The following is a 7,454-nucleotide window of genomic DNA, read 5'->3' on the forward strand; positions in this document are numbered from 1 at the left end:
ATCTTCCTAACATCACATAACGTCATCTGCAGTGCCTCGAGGATGCCATCTAACCATCGCGTTCGCTGCCTACCCCTTCTCCGGCGACCCTCAACCTTTCCCAACATCTTTCTCCAGCGACTCCTCTCTTCTCATCAGATGACCAAAGTAGCTGAGCTTTAACTTTAGAATTTGACCCTCCAATGAGCAGTCAGGGTTTATGGTCGACAATATCGACTGAGTTGATCTTCTGGCAGTCCAAGGAACTCTCAAGAATCTTCGCCAGCACCGCAATTCAAACGCGTCAATTCTTCGGCGGTCAGCGTTTTTCACAGTCCAACTCTCGCATCCATACATCACAACTGGAAAGACCGTAGCACGAGTTATACGGATCTTGGTTGGCAGACTAACGTCTCCGCTCTTTACTAGGTGGTCAAGGCTAACCATTGCTCTCTTTCCCAGAAGCAGGCGTCTCCTAATTTCATGGCTGCAGTCTCCTTCCGAGGTAATCTTGAAGCCCAAGAACAAAAAATCTGCCGCAGCTTCCACTTCTTGTCCATTGATGCTCCAGGACATGATAGGGCAAGACGCCATGATCTTTGTCTTTTTAATGTTCAGTTTAAGCCCAAACTTCTCACTCTCTTCTTGTACGCGCATCAGAAGTCTCCTGAGTTCCACTTCACTTTCTGCCATTAAAGTGGTATCATCCGCATATCTAAGGTTGTTGATACGTTTTCCAGCAATCTTCACTCCAGCTGAAGACTCGTCCAGACCGGCCTACCTCATGATGCACTCTGCATATAGGTTAAATCGGCAGGGCGACAGTATGCATCCTTGCCTCACCCCTTTCTCAATCGGAAACCAATCAGTAAGACCATGTCCAGTTCTGACTGTGGCCTCTTGCCCTTCATAAAGGTTCCTGAGGAGACAGATGAGGTGAATTGGAACTCCCATCTCTTGGAGAGCTTGCCACAATCTGCTGTGATCTACGCAGTCAAATGCTTTCGCATAATTAATAAAGCAGAAATCGATGGGTTTCTGGAACTCTCTTGCTTTTTTCATGATCCAGCGAATTTTGGCAATTTGGTCTAGCAAAAAGTAGTAACGATAAAAAAGGTAGTAATGGAACCCGTTACCACCTTTTTACTACATTTATTTTCTAAGAGCTGTGGCGGAAAAGTGGCCTGCACAGTTTCTCACCCTTTTTAGCCGCAAGACATTTTGTAATTGGGTGCGGCAAAAGAGTTGGCTCTAATAATTAACTTGGAAGAATTGTGACAGTGCTTTTATATTGCCACCTCTTACGAACTTCGCGTAAATAACGAATTGTAACCGTCAATTTGTGAGCTAACATTAAAAACCACTCAGTCCGCTCAAAAAAAAATTCTTCATAGTTGCTGCTAGCGCAGAAAATAAAACCATAAATGGACACAAATGCAAACAAAGCGTGAGTAAATTTCCCTCTGGACCTGAAAAATTATAATTATGTGATTATCGAGAAGAATTCTAATCCTGCGAAACAATCACATCGCATCGGGGCTGCACTCTTACCAGGAACCGTTGACGCAAGGTCCGGTGCTGAAAAAAGACGAGAAATATTTCACAATAAAAGAAACCAGATATACGTCCATTCTTTCGGCTTCAGCCTGAGCGTACGGAGATACGTGAAACAATGCAATGTACTTACTCGTGGCATACTTTACACTTTGTCTTAAAAAAAATTAGCATAAAAGTGCGGACAAGATGCTTTATTTGTCCCTTCCCATGACTGCCTCGGTGATGGGCTTTTTCTTACCAGTGCCCGATATCATTGGTTACTTCCTTGAAATATTTTAATTAAATTGAAAATCCCATGCATAAAGACCGTTTAGATTTCTCGTCTGCCTTGCAGAGGGCTAAAGAAAAATATTCGCTTGCGATCATGCTGATTATGTGTCATTATATAGATGTCAGCTTTGTTTTTCTGAAATATTATATTATTCGGGTATTCCTTAAATTGCAGAGAACTAATGACCGTTTCTGTATTCATTGTGCTGTGGCCATTTCTTCTTGAGCAAATCACCCACGTGATCAAGCAGTGTGCGGCCACTATTACTTGTTGCCATCTGCTACCTGCCAGATGAATTTTTAGACACGGCGATGCTTCAAACGGAGGGTGGAAAGGTGGTCACGGTGGGCTCGATTTCCATTTAACCCTTTCACATTGAAACAGCCGCAAACTCGGGCAGCTGCTACCACCTCGTCATATCGCAAAATCCGCCGGCCAAATAACCACCTGCCACCAGCCCCAAGCGTGCTCATGATGTTTTGAGGGTGCGAGGTTTTTAACGGTCGCTCCCGAAGTCGGTGGATTTTTTTTTGAACATCAGTGTGATAACACCCTCTCGTTATTAGCCCGCCGAAGCTTGTGCGTAATCTTCGAAGCAGCCAGGCTTCAAATGGTTTACGCCGCCAGTAAATATTTCTAGACATGAGGGTACTCCTTCACTATGAATGTATCCGATATCAAGTGTTACATAGCTCATCTTTAGTTATAAACCCAATTTCCTCTTTTGTTCTAGCAGGATGGAGATACTAAATATCCTGAAAGGGGACGAGCTACAGTACCTCCTGATAGTTAGTTCCTTAAGCCTGTTGTGTTTAAACCAGTCGCAAATTAATTAGTTCCAAGCACACTTCGTGGGAAACCACTTTCACTGCAATATTTCATTTGTAGGCGCTTGGCGGTTGTTCCCCCCAAGGGATGTAACCCTAATAGGAAAACCGATTTGTTGCTTAGAGCAGTTCCACGTTTCCGCGATCTGGCCAGCACTGATGTTAGACGCGGGCATTGACGCACACAGAGAAAAAAAAAGCACACTTGCAAACTGCTGCAAAACGCCATATTCCAAGAATAACTTAGCCGAAGCCATAATATTTCAGTTCTTTTGTGGCGCATCATGCTCCCGAAGAAAGCAAAACTGAGCCTTTTAAAAGCGCAGAATAAATTGGTTAGATGAGAACACCTTTCTTTACTAAAGTCGCGGTCTTCCGCAAAACAAATCCGCAATTCGCTGTCTCAGTGACAGTGTTCAGGTCAGTAGCACCGGCTTCCGCGTAAGTACCAACTTTCGGATTTATAACGCACGTCATCCAACCGAGAACATCGCTAAAAATCTTTTGAAAAATTACCACGAAACCAAATGATAAACCGAACATGCTTAATGTACTGCTAATCTAACCAGACAACGGCTTACGTTAGAGAAGATGCAAGCTAGCTTACACATTATGCGGTCAGCAGAGAGGAATCAGACGATCGTGAGTCAGTTGGACATGGAATGAACCTTCTTTTTCTACTGAGAAGCAAAGATGCGGCGGCACGGAATGTGATGTACACGGCAAAGAAGCAGAAATGCGGTATTCAATAATGCGCACCGTTTAGCTTGCAAGCATGAGGCCCAGAAAATATTACCATAGACAAAATATCAAGATAAGCAAAGCATAATGACATGCATGCAAGGTACCTCTTCTAAGCGAAAACAAGTATTTTCTTTTTTTTTTTTCACTTGGAGATAATTGGCGAAGACAGAAAACGACCTCTATATTTTAAGGCGTAGATTACACTGTTTAACTATGATGCCGCAGGCCATTCAAATCTTTATTTCTTATTCTTTCGGCCGCCTGCACGCGGTCGTATCACTCTGATTCTGGCACGAGAAGAAATTCTGTATTTCATATTTCATGCTTGTTGTTGCAAGACGCAGCTTTATCAGTGTCTTTGTCGCGCAAGATACGCCGAGATGTGTATCGAATATTCCGGCCGCTCGTCTAATTTTCCGCAATGTTCTAGGTGATGCCAGTCACCGTTTGTGACTTTATCTAGATGATTCCCAGCCGCCTATAAATTGAGCGTTTATCGATGTGACGACATTCAGTTGTAAAGGCGGTGCGTTGTAAAGACGGGAGACTACTCTCTGCGACCACGGACGCTGTCTTTCCGTTGCCCGGCTCTTGTCAGCAATAAGAATGGGCGATGAAACGCGCAACGGGAAAGGAGAAATCGACCCTGAGGAGCGGGCTCACCCCAATGATCTGCAGCAGAGGCGAAGGGACGACATGCAGTTCGGCTTCAACAGTCTACGTGATGCCGTGCCGACTCTGCATGGCGAGGCATCGCAGCTTCAGATCCTGAAGAAGGCCTCCGACTACATCCAGTCTACGAGGCGTAGGAACACTGCACATCAGCAGGACATTGAGGACCTGAGACAGCAGAACAAGCTTCTGGAGGAACAAATTCTAGCGCTGAAGAAAACCAGAATTACCACTGGTGGTAGCCACTCGAACGGTTCGGTGCTCAACGACATGAACATCAAGGGCGACTCCGTACCTGCTTCTGACGGAGGTTCTGGCTCCGAGAGCTCTGAAGACACCGACAACTTTTCCAAAGGTTCCCAGAAAAAGTCCAGTCCCAATTCTACGCCCGTGGACCTCTAGAGGAAGCCACTGCGGTTCCTTTGGAGTTGGCTGTTCTTTCGCACTGAGCAAGCATCGAGGAACAAGTTCTGGCTTCAATGCAACTGCGATGATGCGGTGTACAGGACCCGCTTGCTCGCATGCCTTCTAATATTTTTTTATTTTAAATCGTCTTGTTCCTCGCTTTATCAAAGACTGGGCGCCGATTATGCGCTATGTATGCATGTGTACGCCTTTGGGGGAGTTTTCGCAAATTACTTAGACGTTATTTATAACTTCCTCACAGTTATTATCCTGGCCCCCCATCGTGTCTACGTTGTGCAGTTTTTCATACGTGTACCTTTGTAAGCAGACAGGAACGATTGTTTGATGGCCGAGCACCTACCTTCCGCTGCTGCACAAACGGCAGTGAGCTCAGCCTACATCGTGCCCTAGCTTACTAGTAACGCCTGGCTGTGGTCTGCTCGAAGAGGCTGTGCAGAATCTCCCGATTTTTTTTTTGACACTTTGAAATAAATGGTGAAGACCTGCACCTTGATTTGGCTTCCTCCGGCACAGGTTCTCTGGCCTGAACGGTGCACCAGAAGCTTCCGCGGGATAGCTGTCCCGGTCCCTGGTGCAGATAAGGCAGCGCACGAAGGTTGGCTTGTCGTTTTTCCAAGAAGCGAGGGGTGCAGCGTGAGCCAGATTCAAGCACGCAAAAGGTAGATGAGACGGCTGCTGGCGAAAGTTTGTGCCCGTGCTGTCTTCCTTTCCGTATATTTTATTTTGGCTTCTTGCCTTTGCTGCGCGCGCTTCTTGTGGTTGCAGCATTGGTGGGTCGTGCTGCTGTTGAGACGCTTGCAAACTACTCGTGAAGTACGGTGTCTGTGATCCTGGCTCATCATTTTGCTGTTGTAGCTTTTTGATACGTGCGTTACCTTTCTGTGTTTATTTTGTGAGCATTGAGTCGATGCCTTTTTAAGGGGGCATAATGCCGCAAACCACTCGAACATTTTTTTTCGTCTTTTTTCGGCGACAGCCAGCAAGCTTTCTAATCACTGCAATTCTGGCGCCTGTATCAATTCTCTGTTCTTTGTTTGTTCATGCTCGTTGTCGCGACACTCACCTTTATCAACTTCTTTGTCGCACAAGACGCGCAGAGATGCGTGTCGACGACGGCGGCCACTCGCGTATGTTTCTACAATGTTCTATGTTGTGTTAGTTATGGTTTGCGGCTTTATATGTTTCATTGCCGCCTTTTAATTGAGCGCTTGACGGTGTAAAAGCATGCGTAGATCGACCCGATGAGCACTATTGTTGCTATCGCAGCCACCGAGTTCGGTTCTTTTGCTGGCGCGTTGATTCCTGTGAAGATCAGGTCTACTCATTTGTTGCCGACAGCATTGTCACCACTATGTGATAATATGAATGGTTTCTCGAGTTCTCTGCACATTGTTGATAAGGCACCTTTTTTCTAGCCCTGTTAAGAATAGTAATCCTGAAGTTGTTTGTCGTTAACATCTTTCTTTCTTATTCTCTTTCTTTTTATTATCTGCTACACGAATTCATAGCTCTTTTAGAGGATCAGATTATTTATTGAATTTTGAACAAAATACACAGTAAGCGTGTACGCAGATTAGTTCTGAGAAAGTTGAAATCGTAATGAAACTAAATAGCTATTAGTAGTCGCCCTGAAGTTCCCTGAATTAGCTGCGACGAACGGAAAAGTTTAACATAAGATAAATTGTGTAAACCGCCGTTTCCTAAAGGCGCGGGTACACTCCGACGTAGCGCGAGCGCGCGCGGCTCGGTGACGTCACTTCGGCCAAAACGCAACCTGCTACACTCCAACGGCGCTCGACGACGGTATACGCCACGCGCAGCGCCTATGGATGGATGGATGGAATATAGGAGCGTACCCTTTGAAACGGAGCGGTAGCAGTAGCTATCACGCTCATTTTTCTCCCTAAATCTTATTTATTTAGAATAGTTGACTAAACCATCATTCAATTTATTAAACTTTTTGTTCCTACATTACTAACATTATGTCACTTCTCTGCTTTTAAGCCACCAATCTTCCAGTCGTTTTTTGCTTGTTTCCACCGCCGGTTTATCACCCGGCCACTGGTATCTCTAACCTCAGAGCTTCAGGAACAGTGATTGCGCCTGCATCAACTTCCGGATGGATAGCATTACGTTCGAGTATAATATGGTCAAGTGTTTCACTGGAGTTTCCACATACAGCAGATGCGTCATCTCCATTGTTAAACTTCTTTTTGTAGCTGCGTGTTCCAAGGCACCATGATCTAGCTTCAAAAAGTAGGGCACTGCCTCTTGAGTTATCAAAGAAATCTTCCTTCCTGATCTGCATTTTCCACTTTCGGTATAATTCCACACTCTGTTTCTTTTCCATCGAATATATCCAATTTTTACCTTCTGTGTTTTTCACCTGTTGCTTAATGCTCTTTATTTCTCCGTCCTTGTTACTAGCATACTTACTAGTTAGTTTCCTAGTTCTTTTCTTCCATTGTGAGTCCACGCTTATTAAGTACAGGTATTTAATTACTTTAGCTGCCCATCTGTTACTGTCCAATTTCCTCAGGCGTTCCTCATATAATATTTTACTCTGAGCTTCCCGTACTTCGAAAGATGCCCAGTCCATATCTCCCTGTACCGCCTCATTTGAAGTTTTGCTGTGGGCACCTAGTGCTAATCGTCCAACGGATCTCTGATTTATTTCTAATGTCGACTGTACCTCTGATTTTAGGCACAAAATCGCTTTTCCGAAAGTAAGTCCGGGCACCGTAATTCCTTTCCAAATACCCCTCAAAACGTCATACCTATTGTATCCCCACAATGCCTTATGCTTCATTATACCGGCATTCCTTCGCCCTTTGGCCTTAAGTGATTGCGCATGCTTTCCAATGTATGCCAATCCTTCGTTTACCCATACCTGCCAATATTTATATTCTGCTACTCTAGGTATTTCAAGGCATTGTATTTTAAGACCCTGATCAGTTGAGCCGTTGAAAATCATCAGA

At 44.8% G+C, this 7,454-nt stretch overlaps 1 pseudogene; it reads left to right on the forward strand.

Annotated features, from left to right (window-relative positions):
- Nucleotides 1-3,871: 3,871 nt before the first annotated feature.
- On the forward strand, nt 3,872-4,963 carry LOC146187955 (protein max pseudogene; annotated as a pseudogene).
- Nucleotides 4,964-7,454: the final 2,491 nt, after the last annotated feature.

This window comes from Amblyomma maculatum, chromosome 5, assembly GCF_055883805.1.
Source record: "Amblyomma maculatum isolate TAMU_Amacu chromosome 5, ASM5588380v1, whole genome shotgun sequence".
Lineage (NCBI taxonomy): Eukaryota > Metazoa > Arthropoda > Arachnida > Ixodida > Ixodidae > Amblyomma > Amblyomma maculatum.